Source organism: Anabrus simplex, chromosome 1 (assembly GCF_040414725.1).
Source record: "Anabrus simplex isolate iqAnaSimp1 chromosome 1, ASM4041472v1, whole genome shotgun sequence".
NCBI lineage: Eukaryota > Metazoa > Arthropoda > Insecta > Orthoptera > Tettigoniidae > Anabrus > Anabrus simplex.
Genome location: NC_090265.1, coordinates 670,437,645 through 670,462,803, shown reverse-complemented (window position 1 = coordinate 670,462,803; position 25,159 = coordinate 670,437,645). Strand labels below are relative to the sequence as shown.

At 37.6% G+C, this 25,159-nt stretch overlaps 1 long non-coding RNA gene across 1 annotated transcript in view; it reads right to left on the bottom strand.

Moving 5' to 3' along the window:
• Nucleotides 1-17,388, bottom strand: part of LOC136871835 (uncharacterized) — a 121,329-nt gene extending 103,941 nt beyond the window's left edge. The window contains exon 1 of the long non-coding RNA XR_011018043.1: nucleotides 17,238-17,388. This is a non-coding gene — a long non-coding RNA (uncharacterized lncRNA). The remainder of the gene's footprint in view (nucleotides 1-17,237) is intronic.
• Nucleotides 17,389-25,159: the final 7,771 nt, after the last annotated feature.

The window sequence follows — 25,159 nt, the reverse complement described above, 5'->3', positions numbered from 1 at the left end:
AAACTAAGAGGAGAAGAAGAGATAAAACTGACGGAAACCGTAGATCGAATTGGAAATTATCAAGGATTATTTAGAGAAGAAATTAGTTTTCATCAATTTGAAATAGATTTGTGTTAAACTGGAGATTATCTAAAGAACTATATAAATAACATAACTGAAGATATTATTTTCAGAAGAATAATCTGCTAGAAAATAGAAATTAAATACAAGATAATTCATTGTATAATTGAGCAATGGAACTAACGACATTCTTAAATATGTTTTTATCGCATGTATGTGACAGCATTATGATGAGCAGCTAAGCTGAGAAAATGGGATTGACGTCTGGCAGATACAACTCAGCTGATTCTGCAAACCCGAGGCTGGTAACCACTGCCCGGAGATGATGCAGCCATGACCTGGAGCCAATGAACCCAAAGAAGATCAAGATGTTAACCAACCCAGTCCAGTAACGCAGGCAGAAATAAGTTAAGTTCCATGTAGTTTCATACATTTAAATTATCCATATTTTACTTGAGATGTAGTATGTTGATGCTTTGTAATGTGACCATAGTAAGATTTACAGTTAAATCTTCGAGAACTGATTTCAATGTGCAGTGTCTTCACGAAATAATTTATATAATTGTTTAAAGCCATGGATTTAGGTATTCTTCGATTATGTAAATTAATATTCATTTGTAGGGATGCTGATATTCATTTGTGCAGAGCTTTGAAAGTGATTCTTCGACTTTTTGCTAAAGTAACGTGTTATTCATAACATGATTCAATCAAAGTGCAATGCGAAATGGAAATAGATCGTTTTCTAGGACAGTAGAACTTGATTCAACGTCAAATCGTCACCAAATGTAAGTAGATATGAGCCTGATGTATTAATACATGTATTTCTTTCAAAGGTAAAGAATTATTGCTGGTATTTAAATAATAATCAAACCCATAAAGCATCATTATGATATGGTAGTGGAATATTGAAACATTATGCTGCTAAGAGAGGAATGATTGATATTTGTATGTGTAATTGAGAGAATATACGACGGAATAATGAGATTATACTCGTGAATATTATGATGGATATATTTGTTAATACAATTTATGTAGAGGCATGATGTTTATTATATGAATATGATGAAAGATATGAATTTTTGGATAATTGACAGTATTTGCGCGACATAATGCTAACTATAGGCTATAGTTGTCGTAATTGCAGCGTGATTTACGTAGTAACATATGATGTTTGGGTTAATGTGATATACATATGGTGATATAAGGTTATTGAATTTGCAAGCTGTTATCGGTGTACGATCATCAAAAGATTGTTTCCAAATAATTGAATCTGCAGTTTAAACTTGGTATTTTCTAGGAGAATTTTGCATGTTGTGTTAAGACCTTGTTGGTTAATGTCGAAGATATCATTTTCAGGAGAAAGCATCTTCATAATTTGAATTACTGCCATTAACAAATAAATCATTATCATTTACAATTTTCCTTGGAAATTTCGTGATCAGGTGATTGTATTTAAATGAGAATTTGACACTATTAAGTGTATGAGTTGTTTATGAACGTGATTATGCTAAGTTAGGCTAGTCCTACATGTTTTTCAGGAAATATTATGGATATATTTGTCCCATGACAGACAAAACTAATTGATTATATTTTATTTTTTATTAGTATATTATAGAATAGCCATTGGAAGCTATGATAAATGGAACTTGCTTATTCTGCTTATGTTATGAGTGAAGTTTGAGAAAATAAGATAAAATTAATGACTTGTGGAAGTCATAAATAAGTATTCTTCATATTTTGACAACGTTGATAGTCAACATGATTGATAAGTATTTTAACTGGTTTTTCCTCATTTTAATATCTTGATTCAATAAGTACAACATGAGATGATGATCGGATTTCAATCAAGAACTATATTAAATATTTTATTTTTTTAATGAGAATGCAACGTTTGTAACTGAACATTTTAATAATTTAATAATTCACCCTAAGATACATTATGATCATGAATAAAACTAGAAGTTAAGGATTTAAATAATTATTATTGCTATTTTATTTCATTATTATTGAAGAATAGTTTAAGTCGAATTATTGCAAGATTATGATTGGATGAACTTGAGAGTTGAGTTTTTTCTTTAACTTAATTACATTTAAGAAGAAATGGATATGCTGGTAAACTAGAAAAGAGGAGATGCAGTTCCTCAGTCGATCACACGTTAAAAAAATATTTTTTTAACATAATTATTTATCCCTGAGAGATGTTGTGCAGCGAATCAGAAAGTTATTTGACACTAATAGTGAAATGTGGAAGGGAGATATTCGTCCTAACCAAAATATATGACGGCGGAAGAAGGTTTATTCTGTCGGGTCAAAGAAGAGAGGTAAAGCTGCAGATATACATCATATAATTGTGTGGTTGCATGATAGTTAATGATGGCATATCCAAATGGCTGTCGACTGTGGAGTAAGGAAAGAGGAAGATGCCACGGGGCAAAGCGTTAGTTACATTTATTGGGCTCCTATTCATGCGGCAGTTTGAGGAGACAAGCAACCGGTGCAGCGTCATCTTAGAGTATTCACATTTAGGACGGGCACCCTTTCCCAGAAGTGTTTTTGAGGGGGCTGCCTCCTAAAGGTGCCCTGCACTAGGATATATATTTTATAGGTCGTTTCTCTTTCTTACATGTACATGCTCATGACTGTATTATATTACTTCCCTTTTCTTTCATCAGTATTATGTGATTTAAATGTTTCACCATGAACAGTGGAACATTGTGTGAGATGTTCAAACGTAAAGTTGCATAAGTAGTCTACACTCTGGGTAAATTGTTTTTCATGTGTAAATTATCTTTGATTTGTAAGGATATTTTGTTGATTATTTTGCGCTCTAATTTGAATATAAACTGTTAAGTAAAGTTTAGGATTAACTTTGACTTCGCTTCTTCAGCATTGCCAATACCTTTCACCGCCTGGATATGGTTCCCAGTCACTTCCCAATTATCCTTTCTTAGTCATCATGTTGGATATCCTGTTGTTACTATTTTCTGTGCTTAAAGGGCTTATAGTTATTTCGTAGATATAATCATGTCTGTTGGCGTTAATTTGTGTTAGTGCGTAACTATGTGGTTGCACAAAGGTAGCAAACATTATTATAAACTTTACTTGTAACCTTACTTATTCCGGAGGTTACACTAAAGATGGTTTTCCGTGGTTTCCCATTTTTACACCAAGCAAATGCTGGGGCCGTATCTTAATTAAGGCCGCGGCCGCTTCCTACCCACTCCTACGCCTTTCCTATCTCTTCATCGTAAAACAAATTTTAAAAAAGTTTTATCAGAATTTACACTAGATCAAAAAACAAGAAATATTATCAAGTAAATGCTTACCGAAACTACAGCTAAAGTAAAGTTTATGGGTGAATATAGTCAGGGATTTCAAATAAACACAGGAGTGTGACAAGGAGATGGGGTATCTCGATTACTTTTGAACTGTGCTCTTGAAAAGATTGTTAGAGAATGGAGGAAAGCAGGTGCACCATCTCACCATTTAGAACTTAAGAACAAAGGTATAAAAATTGACTGTCTAGCCTTTGCTGATGATATGGCACTTATAGCCAAAAACATACCAGATGCACAAAAGCAACTTGATATTTAACAAGAACAAGCAGCAAAAATCAGTCTTCAAATATCATACGAAAAAACTAAATATATGACTGACATCAAAAATGCACCCACAAGAACTCATCATTGGCACTAAAAAAATCTCAGGGGTGAATGAATTCAAATACCTAGGTGAATAGATTACAGAAAATGGTAATGAAAGGAAATCCATAACTTCAAGAATTCAAAAAAATGGAAACTGCTTTCGAACAAGAACCATTTACAATAAACAATGTATTTCATGCAACAATAAGATACATTACAATACAGTAGTTAAACCAGAAGCAGTATGCTGCGAAAACTCTCAACCTACACCAAAAGGGATTAAAGGAACATTTAGAAATTAAAGAATGAAAAATCATGAAAAATCTTAGGACCAAAAATCATAAATGGAACTCATTACCCTAAAGGTAATAATGAAATACACAAGCACATTTCCAAAATTACAGATGCAATTCCAATGCAACGAATCCAATTTGCAGGGCATTTGGAATGAATAAACCCTAACAGACTTTCACATCAAATTTACAAATTTCTACAAAACAAAGCCACCAGACCAAAGTGGTACAAATTACTAGAGAAAGACCTCACAGAATAAGGATCGCCAAATCTACAAGATCGAAAGGAAATAGAAAACATCATTCAAACACGGAGATTTGAGGAACAAGAAAGGAAACCCACAAGATCGGCATAGTCGGAGGACCGGAGACGCGCACAACCATTGAGGATGAAGAACTACTAGGCAAAAAAGAAGGCCGAAAAAGGTTGATTCCGCGTAGTCCTAAGTGACCCATTTGCAAAGAAGAAGTACATACATAGTATCCTCACACTGTATTTAGAAGTAAGGGATATTATTGTCATTATTTGTATTATTATTTCGTTTGTATATTTATTCTTAATATTTTACGCTGGAAGGTGTTACAAGTAATTTGTTTTGTACAAGTGGATGGGAAAACAGTGCTATTTACAACTCTGAAAGTTTCCGTGAATCATGCAACTGCCCAGAGTCCGATGATGCGGCCTGGCTGTTATTGTCATGGGACCAGAAGAGGTTCGGGGTGTGGTCTTGGTATGGCAAGAGGATCTTCCAAACGTGACTGGATGGTCAGGACCAATCTAGACGTACCATGTGAGAGTAAGGGGAAGCTGAGGTCTATCAGAGGCATGTGAGAAAACAGCGGAGAGGACTTGACTTCAAATTTTTGTGAAACATGACTTGCCTTAAAAATTGTGTGGAACGTGGTTGACGTGGAATGTGATGTGTGGTATTGACCTACAAACTGTGGAGTGCTTAGGCATTTGGTATTTTATTACTTGCGGCGGCTTGGTGTCTTATATGTTGGTGAGAACTATGCGGTGCTGTATTTCACACTTTCCATAATTTATGTTCTGGAACAAGAAGCATGTGATGCTCGAGTTAATGTATCTTTAAACCAAGTGATAGAGTCGGTGAACACAGTATTGTAAAGGCAGTGTTCTCCCCAGAAATTTTCATCGGCCATGTGCAATTTCACTGTTAGGAATGAATATCTTGGAACAAAAATGGACGCTATGCCGCGAGAAAATTAAACACGACACGCAAATTTAATCGTCAATGTCGAGAAGATTGTATTCATATCAGGAATAAGCCGAGAAATAGTATCAAGGAGGTGAATAAGAATGAAAGATACAGGATTGTTCCAAATTTATTATTACCAAAAAAAAAAAAAAGAAAGAAAAGAAAACTTCCAGAAGAAATCATCCCAAGCTGCACGGTACAACATATTGCTACGTAAAGAATTCGGAATTGATAGCAAAAGGCTTGAATAGAAAATAATTTGGAATAACATCAAAAGAAAAGAGCACAGATTCAGGAGTATTGCGTAGAAACGCGTGTTAATAAGTTGAGAAATTTAAATGACTTTTTGTGAATCGTTTCGTAACTGGCTACATCTCAAGACACCACGCAGAAGTAGCAGATATCATTCAAAGTCACTGACAAGAAAATAATAAAAACTATGGCAAATATAGAAAACTAAATCAAATTATAATTGAGAATTTTGTAGACACATTAGTAGTCTGCAAGACGTTAGCTGGATTTAATTGAAAGAAGCTTTCTTTTAATGCGTTTATAAATTTTAGAAGGCTTTGAATACTAAGATGACGAAACTGACCATGTTTATCTGTATTTTTGTCCTAACTGTGCAAGAGATGGCCAGCATCATGCACCAAGAAGACCAAGGCTGACTGTCTGGAGATGGTGACCTGAAGTCAACGGAGAAGGAGGGATGACCTGCCCATATGTTCCCAGAGACTGACACAATGTAGCAGACGTATATGACTAGATGTCCTAAAGCATCTGGACACACCATCGACAGAATACAGGGAAGAAAAGATCAGTCAATTGATATATTATTACAATAAGTAACTTAAATAACTTGTTTTGAAAAGTGCCATTTTCTAATTGCATATAATATATAATTGTGCAGAGCTGTCATTGATTTAATTCAAGAAGAGTGAATTCATGTGTGAAATAGCATTGATATAACGACATAGGAGGATAATAAGTAGTCATCTAACTAAAAATAACGATCCTTTGGTTGGGATGTATCTGATCAGTGATAATCAAGTTATGTGTTCGTAATGCTGTCTATTTTAAGTAAGAGATTAATTTACTTCAGTTGTGGATATTACACCAACATTGTGGTTAATGTTATGATTGAATTAGGGTGTTATACCACGAAAAGGAGATGATGCGGTACGATATACAGGTTATATTTGGATCCCAAGATGACATATGGGCAATATGAAATGAATCTGGAGAAAATTGAGAAGGAAATGGAATATATAAGTGGATAAATGATAGTTATGAATTCATATGCGTCAAGTTAAGGTGCATGAGTTATCGAAATGAAGGAAGAGATATGATGCGAAGAATATGAAACAGATGTTGTGTATATGAAGAATGGTTGCATAATAAGAAGTGTAATGGTGGTGATTACTATTTCGTCGAGAGAGAAGAGATGGATGTATTTTAATGGTGATATTTAATTGATGCAATTTAAGGTTAGGAATGCATGTATTTAATTCCATAACGTATATTAATCCTTCAGTATTCCACATCCAGCATTAAATATGATCCACGAAGTTTACATATGTCGGATAAGTACTGGTAGATCATCAAAATGAATCCATGTAGGGAAGAGTGAGTGGAATTAGCCCACATTAATCAGAATTCTTGACCATAATCAGGTTTATTTTAATAAATTCAGTTAGAATGCTTAATTGCTCATTTCAGTGATATCACAGAAGAGGTTCTCCATAATTAGATGAAGAAGATACTGGTTATTAAAGGCTTCATAGATGACAGACCACAGAATTTCCAGAAATGATGTTAAATAAGGTGTTATAATTGGCGACACACTAGCAGGTCACACATGATATAAGTAATTGGCACTTAACTTGATTTTTGGAATTTATTTTACGTAAATGATCTATACAATGATTAGTGATGGTAATTTTTTAATATTTAAAAATGAAACAATGTTAAATGACTTATCTTTTACCTTTTCTTCCTTGAAATTTTGAAGATAAAAGCCACTGAATCTGAAATACTCGAGAAATAAATATGAAGACTAATGTTTTCCTTGTACTAACGATTAGTGGTGGTGATATAAAGCATGATTATAAAATACTGACAGCTACATCCAGGCAAATAGATTGATAACTTCTGAATAGATCTGCAATATATTATGCAAAGTTTTTGAAAGAAAATTTAGGGAATTATTTTGTATTCAAGCAGAAAAATGAATATCCTAAACATGATTTTAATTTTTAAATGTCATAATAATGAGCATCTCTAGATTATTTTCTACTTTTCAACAGATCTTTGAACATTTTTATACATTAACTTAGTTAGATGAAGAGATAGATTTCAACAAACTATTCAACTTCTATTCTATTTCAAGATTATTTAATTTAATAAAGTGACAGACAAATTTATCCATTCTTTTAATGGTATCATACGTTAAATAAGTACTTATAAATATCCATAGATTAAGTATGATAGGGTCAGTCAGGGTAATTATGAGACAGACAAAAAAAAAGGGGGGGGAAAATGAGACACTCAAATTTTTCTGCTCTGATTAATGATCTCAACACTTTGCATGATTGATGTTATATATTAGTCTTATATCCATTATGATAAAATAATTGAAAAGTCTACAAACTATATATCTACCAGTAGACAAGGTTTTCCTGAGTGGTGTTTTTTCTAACCAAAAAAATTTCATGTGTTGCACTTTGTATTTTGTTACTCTGACTCAATCCAGGGAAGTGTTTGTGGTTTTATTTCATAGTATAAGGGAGAACCTTCCTTTTCAGCTTGTAAATACAATTTTAAGTTTTTGATTTGAAAAGAAAATTCATTTTTAAAAATGGGGGTAAATATGAGAAATCATGAGGGTAAAAGTGAGACACTTCTAGGGGAAAAATGAGACACTTTGTGCACTTGTTTCTGTACCTAAATACTTATCCTACTTTCAAAAATCAAACGCACTGACAAAACCATAATCAAGCGAAAAAGAGTGGACTCAACAGCAAAGGTGATATCATCTGAAGAGTATTCTCAGCTTATGAGGGAAAAGCAGAAACTAGTTCATAAGAAGAATAGAAAGGGTACTGGTATTCAAAAGGCAACAGTTCCAGCAGTAAAACCTCTATCTAAGACAAGAGCAAAAGTTGATTCGTCTGACTCAGCTTCAAGCGAAGGTGAAGATTGGCAAGGTAGCAGTGGAAGTCTTGATGAAGTTGGTCTACTTGACACAGATGCTGAGGAAATGTCCATGGCAGATGAAGTAAATCTGGGTGACTTTGTACTTTTTGAAAATTGAAAGTTGTGGAAAGCGGCATTCTTTTCAATATAAACATGTTGCCACTGTTCATAAAGTATAGTATGCGCACTTTTTAGTGATAGATTTTTGTACTCGTTGGAGAAGTAAGAAGGGTTCCGTTAATACTGCCAACTGAATGGAAATGAAATCTGAATTGAATCGATAATATGATCGATCGATGTGAATTTTATAAACCTTTATTATTTTAAGCAAACAACTGTGTCAATACACAATATATAATACTGTATAACATTTCCCGTTGCGAAACGTGTTCCTAGCATGAATTCTATAGTTTGGCTTTGCTGTGTAAACAACAACAGTACGAGTAGTTAAAGTGTACGCCAGATGGCGCACAGCGATGATAAGCGATTCTTAGTTTGTGTTTCAAAGGTTGCCAATACGAATCTCGAAGATAACCGAAGTCGACCGCTTCAGCACTAGGGTGTAAATCTATCACTAAAAAGTGCGCAGATAGTACTGGAAGGTAGAGACATGCAAATTATGTGTCTCAATTGAGTGGACAATAACAAAACTGCGTTAGGCTTAACAAAAATGACATATCCGTTGTGGAAAAGTCAAAATTACTGGCGAAATTGCCTGTTCCAATAATAACAGGGAAAGATAGAGACATTACATTCCCAGGAACAGTTGATGTTTTTGAAAAGAAAAAAAACAAACTAGAACTACAGTTTCTGCTAACCCACTTTTAGCCAAGTGAAATGTCTCATTTTTTCACCATTCTGATTACAATGGGCATTATATATTTATCTAGTATCATTAAAATGTAACATAAATTCAGACATAGAGCTCAGGTACCATTTAATTAGATGGTATAATGTCAACAATCTATACTACATAATTTTTGTCAGGAAAATGTATAAAGATGTATCTCAAGCCTAAACTTTGTGTTATCGAAACATGGCCATTTTGTTCCTATAATAAAACTGAGGAAAGTGCTGCAAACTATTACACCCAGATTTTTTCTGTCTTCCTTTGACCCTAAACTGTCTCACAATTACCGTATTAACTCTCCAACATGATTTTACAGTCTTCTACAATACTGTCTCACTTTTCCCCTGGGTTGTCTCATAATTCTCCCTTTTGGGGGTTAAAAATGAGACGCACATTTATATTTTTCAAAAGTTAATGAATATATAGTAATCTGTAGTTTCCATTGCTTTTTGTAACAGCAGTCACAACTTATGATTATTTGCATAATTGTCACTGTTGTAGTTTGTAATTTATGAACAAAGTTGTAAAAAATGTCTCATATTTACCCTGACTGACCCTAGATATTTATGAAGCGTTATGGATTAACTCGTGAGATAGAGACGTCCAACAAACTGACTTGTGAGAATTTAGCCGTCTAACATTACTGTCGGAACCTACGGCCCGAAATAGATACTCAATTGATAGATAATGATGAACTGAGTTAGTCAGGATTTCTTTGCGGCCCGACCTGGAAGCGGGAATGGTGCAGCCAGGTAGCTGAAATGAGTAGCCGGGTGGTGAATACCACATAAAAAAATGAATATTATAAAATTTCAATTTATTCCCCTCAGGGCATTAACAGAAATATAAGACAGGTTAGTGTTATCATGAATAAGACATAAGAGTATTTTGAACTTCTAGTATTCTACTGCTCGATCACAATCATGCAACACCAGAGCTTACCACTCTGTTGCTATGGAATGTCATACGGTTTTGTGACATTGGGCAGAATCGAGAGTATGTTTGCAATTCCACACTGATAAGAGTCACCACTTGCACACGACACTACGCTATAGTCAAGCCAAACATTTAAACTCTGATGTAACAGATGCAATTATGATGACAATAATTAAATTTATCATTTAAATAAATAGATTTACAGTATTAACATTTTAATTTGAAGCACCAAGAACTGAAATATTAATATTATGTAACTAGCACATATCTACACTATTTGTGTGATATAACAAGAGCTAATTATGAGAATATGCAAGTTGTGTTGATACACAGAGACAGTAAAGGGTATTTATCTACACATATATGTGCTTTGTTCAATGGACTGACTGCAAATGGTACCTTGGTCCTTCCTTTTGGTTTCCCACTGTTTTTGTTGTAAATATGGAGTCTTCCAGCAGTATATTGTGAGTATGTTTTATGTATATTTTGGTGTGTTTATGAGGTGCTCATGCACAGATGCTATTTAGAATATAGTTATTTTAGAATCAGTGGAGTTATTGATGAACCTAGGTGCAGTTCCTACCTATTTAGTCATTTTCAGAAGGTTAGGCGAGGCCTGAAGCAAATGTACCAGTATGCAGCTTTATGTACACGCCCTGGAAGAGAGAATGATCATGTTTTATTAAAATTTGAGGGATCCATTCTGGTGAACTCTGGCGCCCATACTATGGATATTTCGATTAATTATTCTTATTAATTTATTTCATTCATATTTTATTGTTATAATAATTAGATTACAATTGACTCCCAAGCATAGGCAATTAAGTATTTTATTTTATTCATATTTGATTATTTTAATCATATTGGCTTTTAATTGTTATTTAGATCATATTTTATCAATATATTCATTATATTACATTTGGCAGCCCAACATGAGGCTGAATGATTATAAGCGTAGGTGCACTTGTCAGGTGTGGATGGAATTCTAAAAACTATGTGTTTTTATATGTACGTGATATGTATGCTGGAGTATGAACAAAGGTTTTAGCGAGTTGAGCATTATAAAACTGAGGAACAGAGAAGCTGTTAGAGGATAAGAGGGGTCAAAAGAATTCCACCACATAGAGTCTATCCAATTTAAGTGAGAGTAGCAAAATGGCCAATAGTAGTAAAGATCAATCAGCAATGATAGATGAGGAATAGAATAACCCGTCTCAGACTCAGCATGTAGGGGACCAAGAGGAGGCTTTAACTCCTAGTATACTTAAAGAGCTATTTAACCTTTTTCCTACTAATATTGTGAGCAGTATCAGAGCCCTCTGTGCTGAATTAGTTTTTAAAAATATGTTGCAAAGTTTGGGCTGTATAAACTTGGGGGAGAAAAGACGAGCTGCTCGACTAAGTGGTATGTTTATTAAATGACAAAGTAATTTATTATCATCCACCTATTCAATACTATATAATCCTTATATTCAGGATATAATTATTTTACATTAGTTGTTATGGTACATATTTTGCTTGTCCTTGCAAACATCATCAGCCAATTTAACCTTTTGAAAACTAGGTCATGGCCATGAATTATTTACACAATGTGTGAGATTATCCCTTAAATTCTAATGTTACATATATTTTGAGAATAGTACATAGTTGTTACATTTGAACCTTCTATACAATGGATTGTTGTTTTGGTTAAAAATTACACCATAAAAGTATCTTAATGAGCAAGATTTCTTATAATGTTCTTATTATCTTCACTTAAAATGGGAATAAAAGTTGTAACTGTAACATCTATACATCAGTGTACTAACACAATAGTCGACAATATCATTAAAAGAGTGGTAATACATACAATAATTTATGCACATTGTGTAAATTATTTTATTTTAATCCTCCGTATATGTTGCAATGTGAGTGGATTAAATATAATCCTTAAATATTAAACAATTCTTCTTAAAATTGGTGAGACTGGAATATTGTGGTCAATAAGGTCAGAGGCAGAACCACTGGTTGAACAACAAATGTGCGGGTTTGTGAGCAAACATTAGCGAACCAAAACGCATCAATTACGTTGAATAGTTTAACAATCTCCAATTATTTTACAGAGGAAGTTGTGGACAGTAGTGTTATCATCAGATGTTGGAAAAGCCAGTGCTAGTCGAGTTTAACGTGCTAGTCTAAACTTGGAACGTAGATGTAATTAAGAACAGCTAAGTAAACGCGTGCTGAAATCTGGAAAGATACAGAAGAGTCCATGTAAGTTTCAGTAAATGGAATTAAATGATCTTAAAAACAGTAGACGCCGGGCTGAGTGGCTCAGACGGTTAAGGCGCTGACCTTCTAACCCCAACTTGGCAGGTTCGATCCTGGCTCAGTCCGGTGGTATTTGAAGGTGCTCAAATACGACAGCCTCGTTTCGGTAGATTTACTGGCACGTAAAAGAACTCCTGCGGGACTAAATTCCGGCACCTCGGCGTCTCCGAAGACCGTAAAAGTAGTTAGTGGGACGTAAAGCAAATAACATTATTATTAAAACAGTAGACTGAACTAATTAATGCTTACCCCTTTGACTATTGGAGAAATGATTAGCAGCGTTGGCTGCACGCGAAGGTCTGACAGTCGATTTGTTTCTACTTCTCGTATTGTAGGGGTGTGGCTGTAGTAGCGGGGAGTGAATCGGGGAAGAAGAGGTGGATGGGACATTGAGATCACTGGTGGTGTGCGGCGGGGAATGGAGGTGACTGGGAGATGGGGAAGTGGCCTTCATCGGTATAGTGAAATTGATTATAAACTTAGAATTGAATATTTTCGTAAAGTTGTTACTGTTTGTTTTAAAAGATGCGAGCAATTTTGGAATAAGTTCAATTACCAGACTTTTTATTTCTAATAAGTCGTTTAAATTTTGATTACTGTCACAGTACTGATCTAAATAGATGCAAGTATTTTCAAACTCTGCCATTAATCTACCTTTCTTCTTCTTCCTTGTTGTTTAGGCCTACTGAGGACCACGGGGCTCGTATCTACTCTTTGCTAAAGTTGTTGCTTTCTTCCTCTTAAAATACTCCTTCATTTGCTGACTATGAGCCAGCTTTCTCTCCTCTGTCCACTTAGTTCCTGTAATCTTCTTACTTGTAAGGGACACAGTGTCGGATGGCTTGACGGAACAGTATTCGGTCATGAGTTTGTCCCATTTTAAGATTTTTAAATCTCAGTCTATTGCAGTAAAATGTCCTGTCTCTTTCATATACTTATTGTGTTTTAATGCATTGTAATGTTCAAAATATACAATCCATTGTACAGAAGGTTCAAATGTAACAACTATGTACTATTCTCAAAATATATGTAACATTAGAATTTAAGGGATAATCTCACACATTGTGTAAATAATTCACAACCCTGACCTAATTTCTAAAAGCTTCAATTGGCAGATGATGCTTGCAAGGACAAGCAAAACATCTACCATAACAGCTAATGAAAAATAATTATAGCCTGAATATAAGGATTATCTAGTATTGAATAGGTGGATGATAATAAATTACTTTGTCATTTAATAAGTATACTGAACTTCAATACGGTCATAAAATGAGATTAATCACTTGAAAGTGGTATGTTCCTAGCTGTCAGCGGAGAGATGGCGTGGAATGACATTAGTAGACGAATAAGTTTGAGTGGTGTCTTTAAAAGTAGGAAAGATCACAATATGAAGATAAAGTTGGAATTCAAGAGGACAAATTGGGGCAAATATTTGTTTATAGGAAGGGGAGTTAGGGATTGGAATAACTTACCAAGGAAAATGTTCAATAAATTACCTATTTCTTTGAAATCATTTAAGAAAAGGCTAGGAAACAACAGATAGGGAATCTGCCACCTGGGCAACTGCTTAAATGCAGATCAGTATTTATTGATTGATTGCTTCAAATACATGTAATAGGCTATATGAAAAGTGTGAAAAAATGATACAATATTTCATACGAACTGGCGAAATAATTCCAGAACAGCTTTCAGTTTTATTTTTTTCCACAAAAATTAACAGAAAATCAGGGTTGTCCATAGCAGCCAAAAATAGTCTTTCCTATAAAAAGTTTGATATTCCTCTTTCACAAGAGCTAAATTCTCACCAAACTGCCCTACGCTCTTTCAAGAATTACGAATCTAAGACATTTTAGCTATTCAGGGTTGTCCATAAAAGCCAAAGCACACACTGGTCATTGCCTTCAATAGATCGGGGAGGCCCTATGACTATTTCCCAATGAAAAGCAATCAAAGAACATTTCATCATTTAATAATGTCACAAAAATTAAATTTAAGGCAGGGTTGGCTAAAATAAGAAATTTAGAGAAAACATCAAATACCAAAATATAAACTCGCATAATTTACACCAATTTTTTTTCATTATTTACAGCAGACACTCCAATATGTCCGTCTTCAAAACTTCACTAATGTGTGGTATATTTTGAAGCAGGGGTGAACATAGACAGCCACGTCACATTTGACGCACATATACTGGGTTTCTCGCATCATCTTTTCGCCAGCTGTTTTGTTGGACCAGACACGGCAGCATCTTGTTGGAAATTTCTTCTTTGGAGTAGGTTTTACAGGGATGTGAAATGTCTCTCCGTCAGTGTGAGTGGTTGGTCACCAGATGTACGACGTCCTCTTTTACTGGTTTGTCTAGAAACGTGGTACTTCTGGATGAGTTCCCTTATAAGCTGTAGCTGGAAATCTGCTTGTATTCTGTCCAGTTTTGACATTGAAGAGGGCATGAGAATTTACAACAGTGATGTCCAGTTCGTGGAAAAAGAACTTTCCGTACCATTTCAATGACTTCTGCACACACTCGATAGAACTGAAAATCATATCTGACCGGTCAACAGGACCCATGTACTTGTTATAGTCAATAACGCAATGGGGTTTCTCTACAGGCAGTCTTGTCTGTCTGTCTGTCTTCCCTGTAGGTCTCATGTCAGTATATCACGTGGTCAGCATACAAACTTCCCTACGATCAAACCACCTGATGGCAATCATGTTATCTGTCGCTTTTGATTCAGTTTGCCCTTTCTTCCTCTTTTTCCTGATGGTACCACATGTGTTGGTTTTGTTATTGTGTAGGTGATCGTACAGTTGTGGATTTGAATATTGCCTACTTCAAACATCAGGCCTGTATTCTACTGTAGAACCCTTGAGCTGACATTGCCATGGTCCCAGCCAATCACTTCATCCAATTCCCACATCGGGGTGGCGTGGTGCCAACATCTCGAAAACTGTTGTTTTTAGGGCCTTAAAATGTGTCCCATAGAGACAACCTGAGTTTTGTTCTTTGCACTGTGAGGCTTATGAGCTTATATTAGCCTATGATAACGTGCCAAAGGTCCTAAATCTAGGGGATGGAAGGGCTGTCCAAATTTCTTGCAGACAGCGTTACCCGCAGGGTCCTAAATGTTCAGTACAGTACACATAATTTGGTGCAAATTGATTTTTTTTTAAAAGTGTAGATTTGTATAAGGAACAGCCAGACAGACTGACTTTCTGCTTTTATATATGTACACCCTTAATATTAAAAGAAGCATTTTGACAGATAGGGCTGGAAGGAGGAGCATTGCATGTGCCATGTTAATCGGAAGGAAAATTAAATTCCAATGACCCAACATGATAAACCAGCCATAACATGTTGGTGACATGCTCATTAAAAATTATAAAACGTGTAATATATTCAGAATTAATAAAAAATATCCTAATTATTTCCTATGTAAAGATCTAAAAATCAAAATACCTATAAGAAGATGTCTTAGAAAAAATTCTCAGAGGAAAATTTATCTGTAGCACGGTTAATAGAGGTATCAAATAACGAGTTGCATGAAATTCAATAATGAATTTCAAGCCACAAAACACACTGCCTTCAATGGTCACAGTACTGCTATTACTAATTCAACCTACATATTGAGGGATAACTTTGATGTTCTTTGGAATTCATACTACCAAACAAACAGTAGGCCAAAGAAGATGCTGTAGGCTATGATCATTGCAATTTAGTCTTGCTTATAACAGTAGTATACTACATGCTACATCTTCGTTATAGAATTATACCTTTCAGCGTTCAGACTGCAAGCCTCTGTCAATTCACTCACTGCCACCACAATCCTATATTTGTAACTAGTTCTGTACTTCTAGTTCTATACTTCTTGTTCATTCCCAACTTATCCTTTATCTCTTCATTCCTAGAACCCTCCTGCCATTGTTCCCGCCTATTAAAACCAGCAATCATTCTTGCTACTGTCTTGTCTGTTACTCCTAACTTATTCATGACACCCTACAGTTTTTTTATTTTTTTTGCTGACCACTTCACTAGAGTTTTGACTCTAATGCAAACTGGAGAAAATATCTGAAATGTCTAAATAATGAATGTACGAGAGACACAGCATTCAGACCCTCAACATGCCACAAATCAAGACTTCAATCAACATTGTCAAACTACAATTTAAACTTTTCTATTTTGTCAAGAACATTTTTCAAGAGCTCTCAATCTATACAGTTGCCTTCAAAATTTTCAAAATAAAAGAAATCTTTGCATGGAATAACAACATATTACTTTTAGCAACAATGTCCTTCCAACAGAAAATATAAATTCAAAATCATATAAATAGCCTGTCAATAACCTTAGATTCGAAAAAGAAAGGGAATTACAATATACTCACTAGGAATTTTACAAACGTCGGGAATTTGTCTTCGTTACTTTTACATTGAGCGAAGTCAAGAATTATTCTAAAAGCCACATTCACGGCGGTTAATTCTGGGCATAAATGACAACCGCAGGTCTTTGTTATAGCCTTCATGTAATGTTTACATATATAATGCGATTCGTGTTCTTTGGTTGAGAACGTCAAATAAGTTTAAAAGAAGTTCGTCGCATGATAAACCATTCTTTAGTTTTGTACTTGCTGAAAAATAAGCTAATAAGCTTCGCTTAAAACGGTATTAAATATAAACATGAGATCAACATAACCTATAACAAGACAAGCATTCAAATAAAATAATATCAACTTGCCTACGGGCATTCCAATCCTTTTCATTCTTCCGCTTAATATCTCTTCACCATCACAAACTGTTCACACGATTGAACTAAGTTTACTCGAACACCGCAAACCTGCCGCAAACTTCCGACTTCGAACACAATCCAAAACAAATCAAAACCAGCATGTACCGGAACTGGAACGAACAACATAATGCCGGGAAATTCCCAACGTTCATGTAGTGTCGCCAACGTTCCGCTTACAAAATATCATTTCATCCATGGTGTAAGTAAAATAATTTCATACTTATTCTCTTTGATTTCATCCAAGCTGAACGCGTCAGATATTCAGATCTGATGTGAGTCTGAATTATTTTCTGTGTAGAGGATGGGAATTAGCCAAGAACATAGACACCGGCGTAAAGCTAACGTCGCAAAGTATTCTGGTGACGAACAACAACAAAAAAGTAATCTTGTGACACAACTGCTCTTTATCTTCGTACCGTAGTACCCAGAGAGGATTTACCCTCTGACACAGCTCTGACAATAAATTCAATAGTTCATCGAAGCAGTCCAGGCTTCTGTTTGGGGTACTGAGATCAGGCCAGTACCGGTACCGGTATATCATTTCCTGCTTCAGCAAAGCTATTATATGTTCACTGTCCAATCAATCAATCACCAATGATCTGCATTTGGGGCAGTCGCCCAGGTGGCAGATTCCCTATCTGTTGATAACTAGTTTTTCTTAAATAATTGCAAAGAATTTGGAAATTTATACAACATTGGTAATTATTTCAATCAATAACTCCCCATCCTATAAAGGAATCTTCATAAATGCTGCGTACCAACCGGCTTGCTATGCCTATGTCACACGTCCGGAACGATGACTTCTTATTCCACCGCTTTTCAGAGATCTATGGAGTCGCGGGTGCAAATTGTGTCGCACAAGTGGACTTGGCCCTGTTTTACGGCCGGATGCTTTTCCTGACGCCAACCCTATGTGGAGGAATATAATCGCTATTGCGTGTTTCTATAGTGATTAGTAGTGTTGGGACAAATATCCAGTCCCTGAGCCAGAAGAATTAATCAGCCGCGATTAAAATCCCCAACCCAGCGGGAATTGAACCTGGGACCCTCTGAATTGAAGGCCTCAACACTGACCACTCAACCAAACAGTACCGTACCTCCAGGGCAATGATAATACTATTATGGAATGTTACAGGAATTAAATTAATACGGAGGAGGAGAACTTTGGTGCAGTGTCTAGCCACTTGGCTCCCATGCTCAAATATTGTGACTTCGGATGAGATTTTCAACAGGATCAGCATGCAGTGTAACCTACAGCCTTAAACTCCTGACCTAGACTGGATGAATGTGGTAAATGGCGTTTTTAAAACAAAAAGAAGCCTCCGATTCATCTAGTACAAATTTCACATCAAGTCACCAAGATTTCAATTCAGGATCCAGCATTGATACGCCGACGTCTGTGTGAGCTTTCTAATATCTGAAGCCATTCCTTTCAGTTTCGACTCAGTTAATTTATAACTGTTCAGCTCTTCAGTCTGCCGCAGGGCTCTGAACATTCCTCACCTTATTCTTCTTCTCTTACTGTAACGCTTTTCCCACACTCTGGCGGGTCACGGGTACAGACTGTGTTGCACGGGTGGATAACCTAATACCCTTTCTGATGGCAACCCTATGTGGAGTGATATATTCACTACTGATGTCTCTATTGTTAGTGTGTTGTGTTGTGAGAGTATGAAGAGGAGTGTGTTGGGACAAACATAAACATCCAATCCCCAAGTCTACGATTAAAATTGCCGATCCGACTGGGAATCCAACTTGCCACTGCTCATTCAAGGACAAGTTGCTCCCACTATTACAGCCTGGGGTGTACAAAATTACCTGTACTTGCGGCTAGATATACATTGGCCAAACATGTCGGTCTATTGGCACTCGTATCAAGGAACACCAACTAAATATCCATCTCAACCAGCCAGACAAGTCATATACCTGAGCATATTCTGTCGTCGGGTTCGAAGATGTTCAAGCTCTTACCCATAAGAAACACTACATGTGAAGGATTATACGGGAAGCTGTGAAAAGACATAAAAATTTTAACAATTTCAACAGGGACACTGGCTATCAATAACGTAATACGTGGTTGCCAGCCATTAAGAATTTATGTAGGTAGTTCTCTTCCCTGTACCCTTACTATTGTTATTTTGTTTCAGTGTTTTCCACATTCATACGAGATGGTTCTTTCCAGGCTACGGGTTAAGTGTTATACTTTCATAGTACAACTGTTATGCACCCCACCCTTCTGACCGACTCACACTCATTATCCTCTATTTTCCCCCACTTTTTCTTTCCATTCTTCAGCTCTATTCTATTCTTCTATCGTGTGAGTCTTTCATTGCACTTTATTGTATTTTATTATTTTTATTTCTATTTATTTCTTTTACCTCATTCATCCTTTATTCTTCTGATGACCTTTCTGTTACCTTGTAAAGCACATACAGTGTAACTAGAAACATCTTATGCTATAGATGATGATACCCATAGGGAACCTGAAATATTTGTCCCAACATCCATCGTCCTTCAAGATTCTAGAAACAGAAGAACTTTCTTCTAGCATCATACTTCGCATCCGCATATGTATCAAGTTTATAAACATCTTGTGAAGACAGCATAACAGCATCTTAAAGACTACAATTTCAATTGATCTCTGAATGAACAGCAGCATCGCTTGGAAGCCAGCCATTTTTTGATTTACATGACCAGCAACTTCAGCATTTCTTTTACAACTTTTTACTTTTATACTGCGCACTGGACTTTTTTATGGATCTCTATTTTTTAACATAGTGTAGAGCATCTCTGGATTCTTAAGCCTCCACACGCAACAATCATCTTCCTTCAAGTTCGAAAAAACAGAAGAGCCTTTCTAGCATCCATGTGTTTTTACATCTATGAATATCTTGAAAAATGACGTAAATTCATCACAGTTGTTCTTCGAATGTACAACAGCACATTTAAGGAGCAAGCATATATTGAATTCCTTGACCTACAACTGCAAGATTTCCATCCCTAACAACTTTATAATGCTGTACGGCGCACTGGACTTTAATCGTAAATAAACAACGTGACTTCGGCTCAGTTGTTCTTCAGTTGGATAACAGCATCTTAAAGGAGCCAGCATATACTAAACTCCTTATCCAGTAGCTCAAGGATTCCTATCGTTAACATCTTTTTAATGCGCACTGGACTTTTTATGAATCTCTGTCATGGAGTTATATTTTAACATAGTGCTGCACGTCTCTATAATTCTTTTCTCAATATCTCACATGGTATGTAGATTTACAAGACCTTATTTGTCTTTACATTGTTTGATTTCTTCGGTATTTATGTTTTAATTTTGCTTTAGGCTGATGATGACCTAATATTAGGTAGAAACTAGTCCCTAATCATTTATGTAATTTAAACTCTGTATATTTTGTATTGAAAAGGTGGACCTTAAAATAATACATTAGCTTAACTCTGTTGTAATCGCAGTTCAATACGGATCTATCATAACGAAACTTATTTCATTTAGCACATGGGGGTGAAACGCTGGCAACCAGGAATGAGTTGGCTGGAAAATTTATAATGTCCAATAATGGACCATTTATATTGGTATTATAAATTTACTCATTCGGGACAAAAATTTCACGTTCCCTATGGGAATCAACATCTATAGCATCTGATGGCCAAGCAGGCATGAATTTTTGGTAATGAGACAAAGTCTCCCATAGTGCATTGGCACTGCCGGTGGTTCCAAGTTGCCCACGCAGTGGCCTCCATGGGCTGACACTCATCACAAATCAAGAGGATCGATATCTCTATAGTGGACTGCTCAATACTCCACAACGCAACCTCTTCTTTTTGATCAGCCGGGTGACTCCACATCTTTACCTAACACTTCGCCGACGTACCTAAGTATATCGGCTGACACCAAGCTGGAAGTCGGCCTCCCCATCATGTATAGCTGCATCATTGTCAATGTTAATCCTGCCTACTCTGACCATGATATCCTCAGCGAACTCCATGCAGAGGGTGTTCCAGCTCGCAGTATATCCAGGATAATGAACGGCTCTGACCCAACACCTCTGGTCAGTCTGCAGTTCCCCACTGAAGAAGGCGACGTCCTGAACCTTGTCAGCAACGGCGCATATTTATACAGTCACCAACACACAGTGGAATCTAGTTTGTGATATACCCCATCACCACCACCTGCTGACACGTCTGCCACACCCGCTGCAGCCACACCATCACCATGGCAACAATCTTCATCCTCCTTCTGCACTACCACCACCACTACCAGCACGATATCTGACCCCAACCTTTCCTGCATTCCTATCACTACTGTTGTAACATTACATCCTTCACTAATTATGACTTCATCTCTCCCTCTACAACCTAGTCCTCGGTATATATCACCCCCGCAACCTGATGAAGCATCTGCCATGCTCGCAGCAACCGTCTCGCCACCGCCATCTTCTCGAGCTGAAGCCAAAGCATCTGGCACACCCTCTGAAGCAGCCGCATCATCACAGCCAACACCGTCTTCTCACGTCCAGTACAGTTGTGTCATCCGCGGCATCGACCCTTCAATCACCGAACTAGAAGTACTCCGGGAACTCCATAAAGATAGCGTCCAAGCACGTCAAGCCTTCAGAATCCAGAACAGCAACGGTCCAATGTAGCTCGTCCAACTACATCTCCCCACCGCAGAGGATGTGCAGCGCCTCATCCAATATGGTGCCTCTATATACTGCCACCTCCACAAAGTAGAGCCCTCTCGTTCCCCACCCAAACCTTCTACTAGACATCCCCCCTACAACACGCGTCCTCGCCCCGGCCAGCCCCAGCCCGTCCTCTATTTCCACCTCATCAATCTGTCAGCCCACCCCTTCTCCCAACTAGCTTCTTCTTCCAACCACCTCCGCCACTCGACCTCATCCGACTCCTCACCACCTCACTGTACAATATCTCTGCAACCTTACACCACCTAACCCTTCATCTCCACCCTAGTAATCTCCTCTGAATTTTTAGTCCTTACACACATCCCTGGTATTCAAATCATCCCCGCACACACCTCCTCATTCATTACTTCAAATTGCTGTCCTCCTGGCATTATTACTCCTTCCCAAACAAGCCGAAACTCCTGGCCAGGGAAATGAAAAACGGAAAAAAAAAAAGGCCTCCACGACATCATCACACAGATCTCTCCATTAAGGACTACAAAACTCCACAGCAGCTCCAAGTATTTCTGCTCGGCCGTGTGGTGCTCATCTCTATATAGCTACCTAGCCGACTTATTAAAGCATATAGGCCTGACACCAAGTAGGAAGTCGGCCTCCCTAACAGTGATGCCTACCTGTCTCATCCCCGATGTTGATCTGGACCTCTCTGAAGACGACATTTTCATCGACCTCCGCACATCCGGCATTCCAGCTGACAACATCTACAGACTGGAGGATGGCGCAACTTCCACACCATCATTGCAGATTCTAGTATATCTAGGCAACGAGGATGACCTGCGACGACTGCAAGCCCCCAGCGCAACTATTAACCATAGAACCTATGCAGTGTTGCCAACTCCTTCGTACATTCTAGCCCAGATATCCGCAAACCACTCTGTTGTTCCCATCACCAACGTGTCTCAACCCTGGACATCGCATCCACAATCATCGCCTTCTTTCTCTACAACTACAACCACCACGACCACTACAACGTCTGCCTACACCCCTTTCCAACCTCCAGTTACTACTGTCACGACCTGTCACCCTTTGCCTGTACTGTCATCTTCCATGCCAATTTCCTCGACTACTGCCCCCCCAACTACCCCCTACCACCTCACTGACTTCGACTTCAACCGCCAACGCTCCGCCGCTGCCACCTACACAGGACAACATCCCAGCCACCGCCGCTGCCACACCATCTTCGCCCCAGCAGCCGCCACCATCCTTCCACGCTATGTCAAGTTGTGTTCTCCGTGGGATGGCACCGGACATCTCCGAACAGGACATCATACAGGCACTCCAAGCAGAATGCTTTCCAGCTCGATGCGCATTCCAGATTCACAACGTGAATGGCCCAACATATATGGTGCGACTCCATCTTCCCACTCCAGATGACGTCCACCACCTTATTAGCACCAGCGTCCGAATCCATGGACATTGTTACTGCTCCCCACAACAACACATATCGTCGCCCTCCTCTTGTTCCACCCCTTCAACCCCTTTGTCCACCCCCTCCCCAATCTAGTCACTTCCTCCTACCCCTTCCAACATTAGATATAATCCGCCTTCTCACCACATCTCTTAATAATATCACCACTACTCTCCACCTGCTTTTCATACATCTTCTCCCTGGCGTTCCCTTCTAATCTTCTCCCATCGCATACACACATCTCCCGTCATTTCTCACTTGAAATTTCTTAACCAGAGAGAGAGCGTAACCCTCTCTCAGGGTGGGGAATGAAAAAAAAAAAAAGCTTCCACGATGTGCACTAGCCATCCGTCTTGGTTGGTGTGCTAAGTTCCATCTGATGGGCCCAACTTAGCACATGGGGGTGAAACGCTGGCAACCAGGAATGAGTTAGCTGGAAAATTTATAATGTCTAATAACGGACCATTTATATTGGTATTAAGAAACATCTTAATCGGAGCTTAGATGGTGTCATCAGCTCCCACTTGGAAGTCCAGCATACAATGTGCCATCTAGTGAGAAATGAGAGTACCACTTACTATAGACCATTAGTAAAGCATTCTTCAATACAAACCTTCATTATTCAAGAAGTCTTCCTCGTGAACAGTCAAGATTTTCTCCTGAAGATGCAGAGGAAAATTCTCTGCAAAATGTAAAGAATTTCACCTTGTTTTCTTGACATGGCAAAAGCCCAAAAGCTTATTATCATATCTATTATTGTTGTTTGTCATTGATCACTGAAATCCTGGAGCACCATATGCTTCTTATCTTCTTTCTTTTTTTAAATGCTATTTGTTCGGGGCGTCGACACATGTGGATCTTTTTCCCCTACTGGCGCCATATTGTATGAACCTGAATGTAATTGGAATGGTGGTAGTATGGAATGTTGTGTGTGAGCAAAGGAAGATTAAGGACGTCACAAACACCCAGTCCCAAGGCCAGGGATATTAATAATTACAATTAAAAACCCCTAACCCGTCCCCCTAAACCACTGGGCTGGACACCATGTGCTTACTTTCCCACAAAGTGAATGGAGCCATTTTCAGACTCTTTCAGCACAAAGCTTCAATTTCCGTGGAGTGTTAACTTTCAAACATTTCTTTTATAAACCAAATCACAAAATTTGTCATCTACTGAACACTTTTGGGACTGGTTGGGACAGCAGACAATTGTGTAAAAGTACTGGTAATTTGCAGCATAATTTGCAATAACTGTGGGCAAATCTGGCAAAGGAATAACATACCATACAGTACATACCGGCATTCTTAAATTCAGACTCTCATTATTGTAGAAGACTTCCTCGTGAAATGAAAATGAAAATCCACAGCCTGTTTTCAGTCATTGAACCGGGTCAGCAATGGGATGAATGAAGCCCCCATCTAGCGTTGAGGATAGGAATTGTGCCGGCTGCTGAAGCCTATCGCACTCCTCTGGGACAATGATTAATGAATGGCAGATGGAATGAAATGATATTGGAAGAGTGTTGCTGGAATGACATATGACAGGGAAAACTGGAGCACCCGGAGAAAAACCTGTCTCACCTCCGCTTTTTTCAGCACAAATCTCACATGGAGTGACCGGGATTTGAACCACAGTACCCAGCGGTGAGAGGCCAGAGTGCTGCCGCCTGAGCCACAGAGGCACTTCCTCATGAACATTCAAAATTTCCTTCTGAAGACGCAGAGCAAAGTGCTCTGCAAAACGAAAGG